Raw genomic sequence first — 17,090 nt, 5'->3', positions numbered from 1 at the left:
AGAGTGGTGTCTCATTGTTGTTTTAATTTGCGTTTCCTTCATGAAAAATGGTATCAAGCATCCTTTTATAAAATGCTTATTTGACATTTGTCTTTTTTGAGTGAGGTGATTGGACCTTTCCCCATTTTAAAATTGCGTTGTTCATTTTCTAGTTGTTAAGTTTTAAGAAGTTCTTTGTGTGATTTGGATACAGGTCCTTTAATCTGACTTACATTTTACAAAGGTTTTCTCCCGGCCTGTGGCTTGTGTTTTCATTCTTTTAATGGTTTCTTTTTCACGGCAGAAGTTTTTAATGAAAAACACGTCTTAACAATATTTTCTTTCATAGGTTGGGCTTTGGGTGTTGCATCCAAAAACTCATCGTCAGACTCAAGGTCACGTAGGTCCCATGCTTTCTTCTAGTTTTATGGTTTACATTTAGGCCTCTGATCCGTGCTGAGGTGACTTTTGTGAAAAGCGCCCTCAGTGTGTGTCTAGATTTATTTACTTATTCTGCATATGAATGTCTAAATATTACAGCACTATTTGTTGACGAGACTTTCTCTGTTAGAGACACATTTTCTCCTTTGTCAAAGATCATTGGCATTTGTGTGGGTCTGCTAGTGGATCTCTGTCCTATTCCACTGATCTGTTTATCCATTCATTCATCAGTATTTCCTGTCTTGATGCCATCGTCTTATAGGAAGTTTTGAAATTGCGAAGTGTGAGTCCCCCAGCTTTGTTCTTTACCATTGTGTTGGCCATTCTATGTCTTTTGGCTTTGTGTATAAACTTTAGAATCAGTGTCGATATCTACAGGATAGTTTGCTGGGATATTGATGAGGGTTGATTAGATCTATTGATTCTATAGATCACATTTGGAAAAGCAGACACCTTAACAATATTGAGTCTTCCTATGTGAACATGGACTATCTCTTCATTCATTTAGATTTTTTGGGTATCTTTCATCAGAGTTTTGCAGTTTTCAGCATACAGAGCCTGTACCTGTTTTGCTAGATTTGTACCTAGGTATTCCACTTTTGGGGGTTCTGCTCTAACTAGCATTGTTTTTTAAATTTGAAATCCTGATTGTTTATTGCTAGCATATAGGAAAGGATCTGACTTTCATATATCAACCTTGTATCCTGCAACCTTGCTGTGTTTGCTTATTTCTTGCAGGAGATAGATTCATCCATTCATCCATTTAATAATTTACACATTGCTATGGTTTGGCTGTGTCCACACCCAAATATTATCTTGAATTGTAGCTCCCATCATTCCCACATGTTGTGGGAGAGACCCGGTGGGAGATATTGAATCATGGTGGCGGATCCCCCCGCTATTCCCGAGGTAGTGAATACGTCTCACGAAATCTGATGGTTTTATAAAGGGAAACCCCTTTTGCTTTTTTTTCTCATTCTCTCTTGCATGCCACCATGATTGTGAGAGCTCCCCAGCCATGTGGAACTGAGAGTCTGTTAAACCTCTTTCCTTTATAAATTACCCAGTCTTGGGTATGTCTTTATTAGCAGCGTGAGAGCAGATTAATACACACATCTTAGATTGATTTTCCAATGTGGAAATCATACCTCAAATAAGGTCTCCTGGTCATGCTGTGTAATTGTGGTTATACATTGTTAGATTTGATTTGATAATATTTTGTTGATTATTTTCACATCTACATTCATGAGAGTTATTGGTCTGTAGTCTCGAGTTTCTCTTCTTGTAATTTCTCTCTCTGTTTTGGTATGAGGGGAATGCTGACCTCTTACAATGAGTTAGGAAGCATTTCCTCTGCTTCTGTTTTTCAGAAGAAAAATTAAATCACTTAACATAATGATCCCCAGTTCCATCTGTGTTATTGCATATCAAGACAGACTGTAGAGAATTGGTATTTATTGGTATTTATCTACATAGTTGGTAGAGCTCACCAGTGCAGCCATCTGGGCCTAGTGCTTTCTTTGTTGAAGATAATAAGGTATTATTTCAATTTCCTTAACAGATATAGACCTATTAAGGCTTTTTAAAATTTTTAAATTATTTTAAAAAGTATTTGTGGGTACATAGTAGTTGTATATACTTATGAGGTATACATGAGATGAAGATGTTTCGATATAGACATATGATGTGAAATAAGCACATCATGGAGAATGGGGTATCCATCTCCTCAAGGATTTATCCTTTGAATTACAAACAATCCTATTACATCCTTTATTTTAAAATGTAAAATTAAGTTATTATTGACTATAGTCACCCTATTGTGTTATCAAATACTAGGCTTTATTCATTCTTTCTACTTTTTTTTTTGTACTGATTAACCACTCTCACCTCCCTCCCAGCCCCCGAGTATCCTTCCCTCTCTCTGATAACCATTCTTCTAGGCTCTATGTCCTTGAGTTAAATTGTTTTGATTTTTTAGCTCTCACAGATAAGTGAGAACATGAGATGTTGATTCTTCTGGACCTGACTTATTTCACTTAACATAATGACCTCCAGTGCCATCTGTGTTATTGCAAATGACTGGATCTCATTCTTTTTTATGGCTGTAGAGTACTCCTTTGTGGATACATACTACATTTTCTTTAACCATTCATCTATTGACGGACACTTAGGTTGCTTCCAAATCTTAGCTCTTGTAAAAGGTGCTGTGACCATCACAGGAGTGTAGGTCTCTTCCATATACTGATTCCCTTTCTTTTGGGTATATACCCAGCAGCGGGATGTCTGGACTGTTTAGGTTTTTAATTTCTCCTTGGGTAGTTTATGTCTTTTAAAGAATTGGCCCATTTCATCTTAAATTTTGAATTTGTAGAGATAGAGCTGTTCATGGTATCACTTTATTAGACTTTCAGTGTCTACAGAATCAGTAGTGACAACCTCTCTTTCATTTCTGATATTGGCAATCTATGTTTTCTCTGTTTTTTTTTTTCCTTAGTCAGTTTCATTGATCTTGTTAAAAAATGAGCTTTAAATTTTTTTCTATCGCTTTCCTGTTTTCAGTTTCATTGAATTCTGCTTTACTTTTTATTATTCTTTTCCTTCTGCTTGCTATAGTCTTACATAGTTCTATTTCTAGTTTCCTACAATGGAAGTGTAGATGATGTATTTTAGACTTGTCTTCTTTTCTAACATGTACATTCATGCTATAAATTTCCCTTGAGTACTGCTTTTGCTGCAGCCTACACATTTTGATAAATTGTCTTTTCATTTATTCCTAAATATTTAAAATTTCTCTTGAGACTTCTCCTTTGACTCATGTGTTATTTAGAAGTGTGTTGTTTAATCTCCAAGTATTTGGGGATTTTCCTGCTGTCTTTTCTGTTACTGATTTCTAGTTTAATGCCATCGTGTCTTAAGAGCACGACTTCTCTTCTTTTAAATTTGTTATGGTGGGTCCTGTGGCCCAGAATGCAGTCTGTCCTTGGCGAATGCTCCACGAGAGCTTAAAAGAACGTGAACTTGCACGTATTCTGCTGTTGCCGGGTGGAGTCTTCTAGAAACGTCAGTTGATGAAGTTGATTGATAGCGTTCATCTCACCTCTGTCCTTGCTGACTGCTGATTGCTTGATCTACCAATGACTGAAAGAGGAGTGTTGATGTCTCCAGCTATGGAGGTGGGTTTCTCTGTTCTCCTTGCAGCTCCTTGAGTTTTTGCCTCCGGCGTTGTTTGGAAGGAGGTGTCTGGAGCTGCTGCAGTAAAGCTGTAGAAGTGACCGCGTGGAGTCCTAAGCCCCTGTGGCCTCTCAGTTGCCAGCAAGTCCTTTGCTTGGCTGTGGGCTAGTGACTGTTTGCAAGACTGCAGAACAGTGAGCAACGTGTGAGTCGCCAGTGGAGGGGCCCCTTCTCCCCGGCTTGCCGGCCCCACGCGCCCACCCTGTCTCAGAGAGACTTATGTTTCTTCCCTCAATGTCGTCAGGCTTTGCCTCCTGACTTGCCTTGGCCAATGGAACGTGAGCAGAAGCAGAAGCCACTTCAAGAGAGTGAAACAGTCCTGCAGGGAGCGGCTCCTCCAGCCTGGATGCTCAACTGCGGCAAGCACCCGGCTGACCTACAGGAAATGCGGAGCCCGAGTGGAGACACGCGTGTGTTGTAAGCTGCTGAGGCGCCGAGATTGCTGGGGCCACAGCCCGGCCTGGCATCAGCTGACTCGAGGAGAAACTGGCACCTAGAATTCGGTGCTGTCACACACAAAACCTAAAATTTGTGGCATTGGCTGGGTGGGGCAGGGGAGGGGGAGGAAACTGTAATTAGAGGCTGGGAGCAGCATTTTTATGTGGTGAAACATTTGGCAATACCGTCATCTGTATGTTTTTTCGGGGGCAGAAAACATAGGAGGCCGTGGGCTGGGCACGGTGGCTCACGCTTGTAATCCCAGCACTTTGGGAGGCCGAGGCGGGTGGATCACCTGAGGCCAGGAGTTCGAGACCAGCCTGGACAACATTGTGAAACCTCGTCTCTACTAAAAACACAAAAATTAGCCAGGCATGATGACGGGCACCTGTAATCCCAGCTACTTGGAAGGCTGAGGCAGGAGAATCACATGAACCCGGGAGGCAGAGGTTGCAGTGAGCCAAGCTTGCGACACAGCACACCAGCCTGGGTGACAGAGTGAGACTCTGCCTCAAACAACAACAACAACCACCACCACCACCAAACAAAAAGGTTTGGAAACCAAATGTGACTGGTGTGTCTTGGTTGCTGTTGGAGATCACGGATGAGATAATACAAGAAAGATGTGCTCAGATGGAAATTGTCTGGTTTGCAAACAGCCTTGAAAGAGGCAACTGCTTCTCAGCTCTAACCAATAAAGAGTAAATGGGAGACATGCTTGCTCCACAAAAGCCAACTGGGCTCAGGCTGATGGCAAAAGCCAGGTGGACAGTGTGACCCCCGGGGTTATGATCTCTGAATAGATTAAGGTGGCAGCACAGCATCTTTCTTTCTTTCTTTTTCTTTCTTTCTTTCTTTCTTTCTTTCTTTCTTTCTTTCTTTCTTTTCTTTTCTTTTCTTTTCTTTTCTTTTCTTTTCTTTCTTTCTTTCTTTCTTTCTTTCTTTTCTCTTTCTTTCCTTCTTTCTTTCTTTTCTTTCCCTCCCTCCCTCCCTCCCTCCCTCCCTTCCTTCCTTCCTTCCTTCCTCCCTCCCTTCCTTTCTTCCTTCTCTTTTCTTTCTCTTTCTTTCTTTCTTTCTTTCTTCTTTCCTTCCTTCCTTTCTCCCTCCCTCCCTGCCTTCCTTCCTTTCCCTTTCTTTCTTTCTTTCTTTCTTTCTTTCTTTCTTTCTTTTCTCTTTCTTTCCTTCTTTCTTTCTTTTCTTTCCCTCCCTCCCTCCCTCCCTCCCTCCCTCCCTTCCTTCCTTCCTTCCTTCCTTCCTCCCTCCCTCCCTTCCTTTCTTCCTTCTCTTTTCTTTCTTTCTCTTTCTTTCTTTCTTTCTTTTCTTTCTTCTTTCCTTCCTTCCTTTCTCCCTCCCTCCCTGCCTTCCTTCCTTTCCTTTCCTTTTCTTTCTTTCTTTCTTTCTTTCTTTCTTTCTTTCTTTCTTTCTTTCTTTCTCTTTCTTTCTTTCCTTCCTTCCTTCTTTCCTTCCTTCCTTTCTCCCTCCCTGCCTTCCTTCCTTCCTTTCCCTTTCTTTCTTTCTTTCTTTCTTTCTTTCTTTCTTTCTTTCTTTCCTTCCTTCCTTCCTTCTTTCTTTCAACCAGTTCTCACTCTGTTGCTCAGGCTGGAGTGCAATGGCACGAGCACAGCTCACTGCAGCTTCAAGCTCCTTTGCTCAAGCTATCCTCCCACCTCAGTCTCCCCAGTAGCTGAGACTACAGGCATAATTTAAAAATTAGCCCAGCTAATTTTTACAGTTTTGTAGAGATGCAGTCTTGCCATGTTGCCCAGACTGGCCTCAAACTCCTGGGCTTAAAAGATCTGCCTGCCTTGGCCTCCCAAAGTGCTGGGATTACAGGTGTGGGTCACTGTACCCAGCCCCAGCAAATCTTTTGAGTCAGGTGAAATTTTGTAAGAAGATAAATTGGGGCCATTGCTTTCCCAAGGAAGGCCCAGAAGTTAAAAGTAGCTGCCGTAAAGTCAAGACAGTGAGACGTATCTCCTCACCTGCCGTGGACTGCCCAAAACAGACGTGAAGCCAGCGGCATGCTGAGGGAGCTGCACACCCAGCTTTGCCTTGCAGTGACTGCGAAGGGACAAGATTTAAAAATGACGTCTGAGCCTCCAACCTTCTGTGGACAGAAAGCAGGAGTGCTGCGGGCTCTATGAGGACGTAATTCCCAATGTCCTCTTCAGATGTAGCCCAGAGGGTGACGGAAAAGGAAGAACCTCCCAGAGGCGAGCTGGGTGATGGGCCAGCAATGGATTAGGGGCTCGCACCATGGACTGATCAGCCCACTGGGGTTTGCCTGGGACTTTGCTGGCTTCAACACTGAAGGTCCCACCTCTCAGGAAACCCACTGGTCCTGGTGAACCGGGCCGGATGGTCACCACGAGAGCCTGGTTTGGAAATATTCCCCACGCCCAGGTATGAGGCTCTCAAAATCTCTGCCCAGCAGGAGCACAGGGCTGCCATCCACGAGCCAGCACAGGGCCGCCCTTCCCCCCTCCGAAAGGGGTGCTGCTTCCATCCACCCGGGGTCTGTCCCGCCGTGGTATTTTGTGTTGTGAGTGGAAGCTAACGTTCCCTTTTAGCTCCTGGATTGGGAGGAGCTATGTTCAGATGGGAGGCTGAGGCTGTTTCCCACATGTTCTGTGTGCAGACGCGAGGGGAGTGAACACGAATGGCGAGGCATGTGAGCTGCTGAGTTAACGGTCACCAACGTGGACTCCTCTTCTCCGACTTTCCTGCCTTACTCACAGCAGTCTTAGCCACGCGGCTCGCCCAGGGTGAGCAGATGTTAGCAGCGGTGGGCCAGGCTGTGTCCAGCACCAACCTGAAGAGCACCACGTGGTCCTGCCACATTCTCTCTCCCTCCGCTGTGGGAGGGCCTGGATCCCAGGAGAGAGAAGATGTGTGGGGCAGAAGCACAGCCGCCTGCCACCTACAGGGAACACCAGCCAGAAAAAAAACCTTGTGTTGAAAGAGAGATCGGGGCATTGCTCGGCGATTCCAATCCTGAATCGCTGAGCTTCTGGGGATGTTTGTCATGGCAGCAGAATCCAGCATAGCTGACTAACACAGACCATGCCACTCCCTTCTCCTGGAGACCCTCACTGACTTCAGGTTGACAAGCACAGGGGCCTCTTGCCTCCCCCTGGGCCAGTCCTGGCCTTGCAGGCACCGTCTATACCCTGACTCTGCTGCCCTGCACATTATCTTATCTGCCTCCTTTTCTATCGAAAGATTAAGCAAGGGGAGAAACGAGGGTGGAGCAGCAACCAGAGGAGACCCTTGCCCAGGGGATGCCTGCCCGGGGTCTGTCCTGGGCAGGGAGCAGCACAGCCCTGGTGGCTTGGGTAATGTGGCAGCCCTCCTCCCCAGGAGTCCCTGCACTGGCCATTCCAGGCACCAGTATTCTCTCTGCCTTAATGAATTCCCCTCAAGCCTCCAGTTAGAAGTTTCCTGCTCCAATCTTGAATACGCATCTTTTAAAATACTCTGCAAATTTGAGAGCCTCTCATGTATCATTTCAATCCTCCAGCTATTAGAGAAATTGGGGTATCATATAGATTACGGAAAAATTACTTTGGGTGGAGAAGGAGGTAGAAGATCAAATGCTTATCTGTACAAATAAATTCAGTGCGATCCACAATTAAGCAGCATTTGACATTTAAAAAATATTTGATCCATGTTTTGGCTTCCAGAGCTGCTTAAGGGAGCTGCGATGTGTAAATTACATTCAAATCAGGGTTAAATATAGTTCCCAGAGAAAGATTGTATGATTTAAATTGCCTAATTATTTGGGGAAAAAATCTGTTCTCCAATAATTAAGAGAATGAGGATGTTCGACTTATTGGGGAGAGAGATCAGAAGTGGCTGTTCCCTTCTGGGAGACCAGGAGATGCTGGCTTGGGGAGGGGACGGTCACCCCCCTAGGGTGGCGGCAGGCAATAGAGACCCAGCAGGCAGGCCCCAGGCAGGGGGAAGAGGCTGTCGTTATCTGGCCCCAGGCAGCCTGCGGCGTCTGTGGCCAGGCAGGACACCCAGTGCTCAGGACCCAACCAGAAACCAACTAGAAACTGGCAGCCTGGGTGCTGAGCCAGGGGCCCGCAGCCGCGCCAGGCAGGGAGCAGGAGCCAGCTCTCTCTGGCAGGGCTGGCCGGCATATGGGAGCACCCAGGCTGGGGCCAGACGCCTCGGGAGGGGGATTTGGCAACACTGAGAGCCAGCAATTAGTTAATTAGCTGATATGTCTTAAAAGTCAGTGTGGGGAGGGGTGTGGATGGCAGCCTGCCTTCAGGAAAAATTCCAAACCCCAGCAGCCCCTCCCTCCAGACCCAAGAGTGTGTGTGTCTGTGTGTGTGTGTGTGTGTGTGTGTGTGTGTGTGGCCCTGGGGCAGCAGGCAGCACGGGCCCACTTAGGCAGCCTCTGATCCCTGCTTGACATACGTGCACATGAGGCGTGCAACCTGGGCCAGTGCAGAAGGGCCTTGCGCCCCCGTTTCATCTGTGACATGGGAAGAACTGTCCACAGCTTTCAGTCCGCGCTGAGTATTAAATGTCAGCATAGACGGGAGCGCAGTGGTCAGAATCTGGAGGCAGACCTGGCCCTGTGCCTCTACTGCGTGAACTTGGACAGGGTACCTACCTCTCTGAACCTCAGCTCTCAAGACAGTAAGAACAGTGACCTCCCAGGCTGCTTGGGGGGTTCATTGCAACCCCATTCATGAGACAGGTTTAGCCAGGTCAGTGGTCGGGCAGGCAGCAGGCCTGGGCTCCTCACGCCGCAGATACTCACTGATGACCTGTGAAGGGCCCGGTGTCTGTCCAGGTTCAGATCATCCACAAAGCGGTGGAGAAGGCTCCTGCTCACCTTCAAGCGCGAAATCGGGTCGTTCACGAGGAAACAGGATCTTTGCAGAAAGCTGTTTGGCGCGTGATCTAGAACCACAGGTTCAGCGGGGGAGCGGGGGCCTGAGTCGGAAGAGGGGCTGCAGGCCGGGAGGCGAGGAGGAGCCATTCCCAGGGTGGGAGAAGAGGGCTCCAAGCAGAGGCTGGTGGGGGCGTTTGCTGTGTTCCCGGAACTGCAGGGGGCCACTGGGGCCTGGCAAATGACAGGAAGCCATGGGTGGGTTTTCAGCAGGGACCACTGTGGTCTGATCAGATTGAAGGGAGTGGCACTGGCCAGGGAGGAAGCAGGGAACAGAGCAGTGGGCTGGGACCAGATGAGGTGGTCTCAGTGGACAAGTGCGCACGTGTGTGCACGAGTGTGTGCGTGCAAGTGTGCATGGGTGATCTGAATCAGTCTCCTGACTGCAGCCGCCTGCCACACACACCTGCCTGTAAGATAGAGAAGGCGGGTCAGTGTGGCTGCTGACTTTTGGGGATGGGGCCTACAGGGCTTGTGGAGGGATTGGGTGGAGGATGGGCGTTGGGGAAGAAGCGCAGCTGCGTCATGCCTGCATCACTGGCAGCAGCTCAGCGTCCCATGGGGCACACCCTGGGTGCCACTGCCCAGTGGCGGGCCTCGGGTCATGGGGAGAGTGCCTTGTAGGAAGCCCTGTACTTGGTGCTGTGAGCTGTGGATGATGCATGTCCAGGCCCTGGGCCCGGCGTGCAGGGCTGCCCCAGTCCAGCACACAGGCACGGGAAGAGAGGCTGTGGTAGGCGGAGTTCAGGTCTGGGGACACTGACCACGGTGTCAGGTCACTTGTCTGCAGGCCTGGGCAGGAAAGGAAACCCAGCAGGCAGAGCCAGCATGGGAGGGCGGGGCTGGCCATCTCAGCACCATCAGGCCCACGGGAAAGTCGGAGGTCAGGGCGCCAGGGCCTCTGGTTGGGGGCTTCAGAGGAGCTGCAATTGACTCCTCAAGCAGAGATGAGTAACCCCTGCCGCCCTCCCCCTGCTCAGACCCTGCCCTTTGAGACGTTCACACTCAGCCACGGACCCTGAGGACCATGTAAGGGGGTCTGAAGTCTCCACCCCCACCCAGCAGAGCCACCCTCTGGCCCCAGACTCAGCCCACCCAGTGGGTTTGCCCCCAGGTCCCTGCTGCTGTTGTGTGCCCCCGTGTCTTGAAGGACACAAACAGCTGAGTGGGGTGGGTCTACCTGCAATGCCCCGCTCCCTCCCATCTGACGAGCCCCCACTTCAGCATCCGTCTGAGTGAGGAGATCATCCCTGAGCCCCCAAGCCCTCCCAGGAGGCCCTGAAGGGACAGCAGTGCTTGGGGGGATCCAGGAAGCCTCCCTGTGCCCGCTGCCCCCCCGCTGGTGTGCACATGGCTTGGACATCCTGCCCCTGCCCCTGGGGGCAGCGTGTGGAGCCTGCTGGTGGCTTTTGGGTGGGAGGAGTGTGAGCTTTCATTGCCCAAGAATCCAAAGGGCAGAGCATGGAGGGAGGCGTCTCACAGCGCCAGCCCTCACAGAGCCCTGTGGCCACTAAGGCCGGCGGGGGCCCTTGCCCGCTGCCTCTGCCTCAATGCCAGCGGTCCTTGAGGCTGGGACGGCCGCCCCTGCTCTGATCATGGGGGCTGAGGGACGGCAGCCTGTGCTGGGGCGCCCATGCTCACGGCCTCCATGCTATCTGCTGACCCACGCCGGCAGGGCCCAGGCTTCCTGAGGACTTTAGACATCTTCTCTTGTCCCTGTCATCCATGGAGCCAGGCCTGGGTGGGGCACTTGCCTCCAAGAGACACCCTGGAGCTGGCTCTGAAAGGGCCCATTCTGTGTCTGGGAAATGAGAAACACTGAGGCCGGCTGCCTCCCTGCACACAGCGAGGCCACTGAACGCCAAGGCCAGGCCTCCTGGGGGCACCTGGGGTTCCTCTCTCACCTCTTCCCCCAGATGGTCCATTGCCAAGGAGCTCAGGTGCTGGGGACACCTCCTGGGGGCGATGCAATGAGGAAGAGGGCCGTGTGGCTGGGCCTCGGGGACCTCCAGCTAGCCTGTCCCCATCTTTCTCTTCTGCCCTCGGGTGGGCCAGATCTATGCCCTGAGACCCACTTTGCCCCAAAGCACCTGAAACCCGATATGCCTAAGGCTCTCTGCTGGGGGAGGCCCCTCTTCTTTCCATCCCAGGGAGAAACCAGGAGCCCTGGCTGGTGCGAGTCCTGTGTCCACTCTGGGATAGCCCACTCCGGCCACAGGGCAGGATGCCAAGGCCTGAGCTCCAGGACCGTGGGGCAGGAGTGGAGGCAGGCAGTTGAGGGTGGTGTGCTGGGGTGGCTGTGTAGGACCATGAGCACACTCACCGCATGGGCTCTCCACATCACCCAAGACATGGTGGGCATGCGTCCCTGTGCCAGCCCTGCTCCCCTATAATTCCGGGGCACACAGAGTGGCGTGCCAGCTTGTCCTCTGACCCTTCCTTTGCATTCAGAACTGGCGTCGCTCACTCTGGGCTTCCTGGTTCCTAGGAGAAGGTGCAGGAGGTGACTTTGGCCTCTCCGCCCTCCCCAGCACCCCTTGGCATTTGAACGTGCGTAACAGAGAGAGAGAGAGAGCCAGCTGGCACGGGGTCACATGTCTCTGTCAGAGCGCAGTGAGCGCTGCTGGTCTTATAAAACCTACGATGGTAATTGGATCCGGGCAGGAGTCCTTGACGGGGGCTGCTAAACGCAGGAGGAGGGGTGGGCTTCGGTTTATGGGCTCCAGGTTCCCAGCTCCTCTCCAGAAAGGCCAGGGCTGAGCTTCTGCTGGGGCTTGGATGCGATGGAGCAGGGGGATGGATGCCATGACCCCCTCCCTGAGAGCAGCCAGGGGACTGGCCTAGGAGCCACAGTCTGTGCGTTTCCACCCAGGGGCTCAGGAAGGGCCCGGGAGCTGGCTCCCTCCGTGGGCTGGGGGTCACCCTTCCATCTGCGCTCCCGTGGCCCGGGTTCCGCCCTGCAGTGGCATGCGGGTCGGCCCTGTGCCTGTTCCCAGGCTCCTAGAGGAGGAGACAGTGAGACACTGACTTTGTGGAACGCCAGGAAGGGAGGGAGCCCAGGATGGGCAGCTGAGGTCCCTGGGGTGGTCAGGCCAGTGCTGAGGCTGGGGGCAGAGAAGCTGCAGCCCGGAAGGGCAGAGGGGGCGTGTGTGGAGTGGGTGGGAGTGTTCCCTGCTGGTCCAGAGAGGTTGACTGTTGTCCCCAGGGTGGCCTGGCACACCTGTGGCTGTGCCCAGGTAGGAAGGCTACTGTGCCTTCTGGAAAGGCTGCTCCTGAAAAGGACAGGTCACCAGGCATCTGCCCTTCGAGGGGCCTCTGCTTTGGAACTGTGGAGCTGTGACCTCCCTGCAGAGCTGGTGGGGGCGGAAGCAGCACTGGCACACCTGGCTGGGTGAGGGGGGCCGGGGTGGTGAATTATTTAGAGTCGCCAAAGGTGTTGAGTTAGAAGCTAATTAAACAAGCTCTCTGCAGAGCAGCACTGTAAAATAATCATAAAATTCCAATCTCATTTGTTCCACTCGGCTTGCACAGGTGTAGCACTCCCCACAAAAGGCGGCCAGCGCTGCACCGTCTGTGGGCAGCTTGCAAGTGTGCGGCCTTCAGGGGTGCTCTGCAGGGCCGTCCTGCCTGGCTGGGGCTGGGCCAGGCTGGAGAAAGCACTGGGCGTGTGCTGGCAGCTGGGAGCCTGCAGCCCCCTAGGCAGCCCCTCGGGAGGGGTGGTTCTCACTCAGGGTGAAAGGGAGACCTATTGTGGAAAGGAGAGGTGGCTTCGCTAGCCAGCAGGTGGCCCGGGGACCCCTCTGTGGTGCTGCTGTCCTGCTGCTTTGGGTCTTGGAATGAGGCCTTCTGGTGCCCAAGCTGCAGTGGGCAAGGCTGCTGCACCCTTGAGTTGTCGTGGGGTGGGGGTGAGAGGCTAGGCTTGCAGAGGAAGGGGAGGGGCTTCTCCGTACTCGGCTGAGAGAGGACTCTGGGGTGTCGGTGTGGGCCGGGGCCCCGCTGGCCTCTGCCGTGCACCGGCTGTGTGCAGCTCTGCGCCAGGAGCCCAGACTGCGATGTGTGCAATTCCCACACATCTGCCACAGCTTGTCCAGCAGATTCAGCATGGGGTCTGCCTCTCTGACACCTGAGGGAGGGGTGCAGACAGGAGGGGAGGGGGCTGGTGCTTCTAAAGCCCGCCCACTCAGGCAGGGGGAGGTGCCCTAGGGCTCAGGGTGAGGTGGGGGCTCAGAGCTCAGGCCTGTGTGAGGGGCTGACTAAGCCGCAGGCTTCGCTGCGAGGGGCTCTGATGGGTGTGTTTAGGCAAATCCCTTTAGCATCAGGGGCCTCGGGCTGCGTCCTCGGCAGCAGATGCCGTATTGCCTCCTGGACCTCTCTACCGTGCCTCCGTTTCCTCATTTCCACTATTGTCACGGAGGCAGTGTGACTGGTAACTGTGAGGGTGCGAGGTGCTCACTGCGTGCTGGGCTCCCTCCTGGCTGGCAGAGGCTCCACACGCCCGGCAGGTTGCAGTTTGCAGACAGAGCTCACGTGGTTTCCGGGACCTGTGTGTCCCCGCAGCGCTCCAGGGCGTCCACTCAGTTGAAGGATGGGATGGGACAGCTGGAGGTAAAGTGGGCACCAGGGTCATTCATGCTACAGCCGGGTCTGTCCTTCTGGGTCTCTGACCTTCCAGAAGGACAGCTCTGCCCTGTGGGCCCCTCGGCACTCGCATGAAGCCTCTGGGGCCTGGACCACTCCCGTCCTGTTGAGGGAGGACGCAGGGTGGAAAGCCCTCCCCCAGCAAGGATGAAGGAAAAGCCGGTGGCCGTGATTTGCCATTGTCACTGTCACCTGGATTCCTGAGAACCCCCTGGGGACCAGCCTTGGAGAGTCCAGCCTTAGCGAGAGAGGCGGTGTCTGGCCGTCCTGGTTGATGGCCCGGCTCCTACCCTCATCGGCAGTTGGGTTTCATGAGCCTGCCATGCACTGTGCGTACAGGGCAGGTCTGGTCACATCTGGAGTTTGGAGAGCCCAGCTGTGCCCCTCCTGGGCAGGACTGGGGGTCGCCTAGGCCTCTCTATAGCTCTGGAGGCCGAGGCAGGGCCATGATCAGTGGCCAGGTTCCTAGTGCTTATCTGGGATCTGCAGTCCAGCTTTGAGCCCCACACACCAAGCCCAGGAGCCCGGGCTCCATCTGCAATGACAGGCAACAGGCAGACAATGTGGGCACCCGGAGCGTGGGTGTGCATGCTGTGATTTGTTATCATCGCAGCACAAAATGGGCTGATTTCTCCAGCCTGGGGGGCCTGCCATGTGGTGTGGGGCCAGGGGACGCCATCATGCGGCATGTCAGGCCTCTTTGTCTCCTGGTTGGAAGATGTTGATGGATTCTCTATTGCTCGTTTGATCAAATTGTCCAGAACACAAAGGGGGAGATTGTGGCAAAAGCCACATTTGGAAAAACAATTCCTCATCCTGACAGCAGTCCCTGGAGAGAGGGCTGGTCCCGCTGGGTCCCCAGCACAGAGACCACTTGGAAATCTGGCTGGCAGGCGAGATGTGTAATTAGGGCCAGAGTGGGCTCCGTGGCCAGGAGCAGGACAAGGAGAGGCAGCCCACCAAGGAAGATGCCCTGAGACCCCACCCTGAGATTCAGGATTTGTGGCAAGTGTGGCCTGTCCTGTGGGAGCCACCTGCAAGTTCACGGGCAGAGGAATGCAGAATAAAGTGGTGGGATCTGCCATTCAGGCTCCTATAGCAAAATACCCTGAGCAGGGGGCTTCTACATCGAGATTGACGTCTCCCAGGTTCGGAGGCTGGAGGGGCAAGGTCCTGGCAGACGCCTTGTCTGTGAGGGCGGGCTGCTTTTGTTTTCCAGTTCACGGATGGCGTCTTCTGGCTGTGTCCTCACATGGAGGACAGGGTGACGGAGCTCTCCAGGGTGTCTTTGTTAGGTCCTTAATCCCGTTCCCGAGGGCTCCACCTCCATGACCTAATCAACTCCCAAAGGCCCTGCCTCCCAATACCATCATGTTGGACACGAGGACTTCAACATGGAATCTGGGGGTGACTCAAATGTGGAGACCATAGCAACATCTGCCCTGCAAATACTACACAGCAGATAAAGATGAGCCAGGTCCCCAGGGAAAGACAGGCGACGGCCAAGCATCTGGGGCATTCTGGCCGTGGTCAGCGTGGATTCAACATGCTGCTCCTTCACCCAATAGACGTTGGGTCTTGTTGGTGGCACAGTTCCAGGTGGGTCTTCCTGGTTGAGGGCCCAGGGCCTTCCAGGGCTCTGCCACCCTGTTGGGTCTCACTCCCACCTGAGGAGGGTGGAGCATCCTGAAGGGTGGTGGGAATGACCACATGGAACTGTGAGGGGTAGGGAGTGTGGCCGGGTCATGTGGACACACGCAAAGGCAGCCTGGGTGCTGCGGGCAGTCGGCCCTGTCCTCAACAATGTGCATAACCTAGTCGCTGGGCAAGAAAAGGGCAACCCCGGAGCGACGCGTGCTGCTCCGTGCCGACTAAGGAAACACACAAAGCACAGCTGCATTCCCCAGACACCAATGCATGAGGTGCACAGGGAATGTTCTGGAATGACACACACCAAGGGGAGAAGGGCTGTCACCCTGGGGAGGCCACTTGGACCGAGGAAGGGGAACAGGGTATTTCTGTGTCTATAAAGCTTGAATTTTTATTATACAAATTTATTCACAAATCATTTGCATAATTAAAAAACCAAACTGGAATACATTTTAAGAGGGGTGGTGATAAGAGGAATGAATTCAGAAGTGAAGTCTTACTGGGGGGCATTAGTCCGGCAGCCTGGCCATCTCCAGCTCTCCCCTTCAAGCCACCTCCCAGGCCCCCAGGGTGTCAGGGGCCCCAGGCCAGGCAGGTGACCGGAGCTTTCCAGTTCTGCCAGACTGAAGGGGTGGGCAGGGGGGAGCAGGTGCCTCTCCCATCCCATGGTCCCAGCTCCTCAGGCACCATCCTCCTCGGACAGCCCCTGCGACACCTCCCTGGGTGTAGTCCTGCACTGTGGACTGGTGTTGGGGCCTGGCCAGGTGCCGAACACAGGTGATGGAGCCATATTCCCCTCTCTCCCAGGATTCATGTCTGCAATACAGAGGGGAGACCCCTAGGAGCTCGGGGACTGCGGAGGCCCCTAGGCCCAGGTGAGTCCTGCCGGGCTGCGTTCCAGAGGGCAGACAGGAGGTGATGTGGGCCTCAGGGCTCTGATGATAGCAGCTGCTGGAGAAAGAGTGGCATCAAAGTGGAACTGGGAGAGGGCTGGGGCCAGCTGCGATGCAGGGATGGGTGAGGTGCTGGGTGGCTGGGAACCCCAGCCTGCGGGGGCTTTGGTGATGAAGGTGTCTTCGGGTGGAGATGTCTTGGGGGAAGTGGCCTGGGGCGGCTCAGAGGCTGGCTGTGTCTTCCTGGCCCTGTCACCCTTAGCATGGGGTGTCCAGAGTTGTTGCCTTGTGAACCAAGACAGCCCACAGCCCATGGCAGCTTCCAGAGCCAGATGAACGGGAGTCATCTCTGAAGAGACCTGGGCTACCTCCTTGCTGATCTCATTGGCCAGAACTTTCTGGCTCTCGTGGTCACCACAAGGCCAATCACTAGCAAGATAAAAAAGGAGCACCCCAAAGGGCCGAGACCAGCTGTGCTCTTGGCAGGGGAGGCGCTGCCCCTTCCTTACCTGAACTCAATTCATTTTATTTTTATTTTTTAACATAAAGAAAAGGCAATGGGAATTCAGTGAGTGGACAGCTAGCCACCTCTGTGGCTGCCTGCCGTGTGAGCATAGGCCGTGTTCTGTCTTTGATCTCCTCTGTGAAGCGGGAATAACAGCAGGGACTAGGTTCTGACCTCTCAGACCTCACCCCTGAGCTTTCCATGCCTGCATCCATTTGCTCTTCATCCCTGCCCTCAAGACTTTCAGAATCCCATCTGCAGACGAGAACTCAGAGGCCCCAGGTTCCGTAGCTGAGCTGAGGGGCCAGAGGTCCAGCCCGGAGGCCGTTGGCTCCCTGGAACCCCGGGAGCTCCCAGCTCCCAGTAGTGCATGAATGTGCATGTGTGCATGTGTGTGAATGTGTGC

At 52.9% G+C, this 17,090-nt stretch overlaps 1 long non-coding RNA gene across 1 annotated transcript in view; it reads left to right on the top strand.

The window, feature by feature from the left end:
* LOC129488858 (uncharacterized) overlaps positions 1–16,676 on the top strand; it is a 59,708-nt gene extending 43,032 nt beyond the window's left edge. The window contains exons 2-3 of the long non-coding RNA XR_008659726.1: positions 16,094–16,161; positions 16,442–16,676. This is a non-coding gene — a long non-coding RNA (uncharacterized lncRNA). The remainder of the gene's footprint in view (positions 1–16,093; positions 16,162–16,441) is intronic.
* The last annotated feature ends 414 nt before the right edge of the window (positions 16,677–17,090 follow it).

Source organism: Symphalangus syndactylus, chromosome 8 (genome assembly GCF_028878055.3).
Source record: "Symphalangus syndactylus isolate Jambi chromosome 8, NHGRI_mSymSyn1-v2.1_pri, whole genome shotgun sequence".
In the NCBI taxonomy this organism is placed as follows: Eukaryota; Metazoa; Chordata; class Mammalia; order Primates; family Hylobatidae; genus Symphalangus; species Symphalangus syndactylus.
This window is presented reverse-complemented; position numbering and strand designations above follow the sequence as displayed.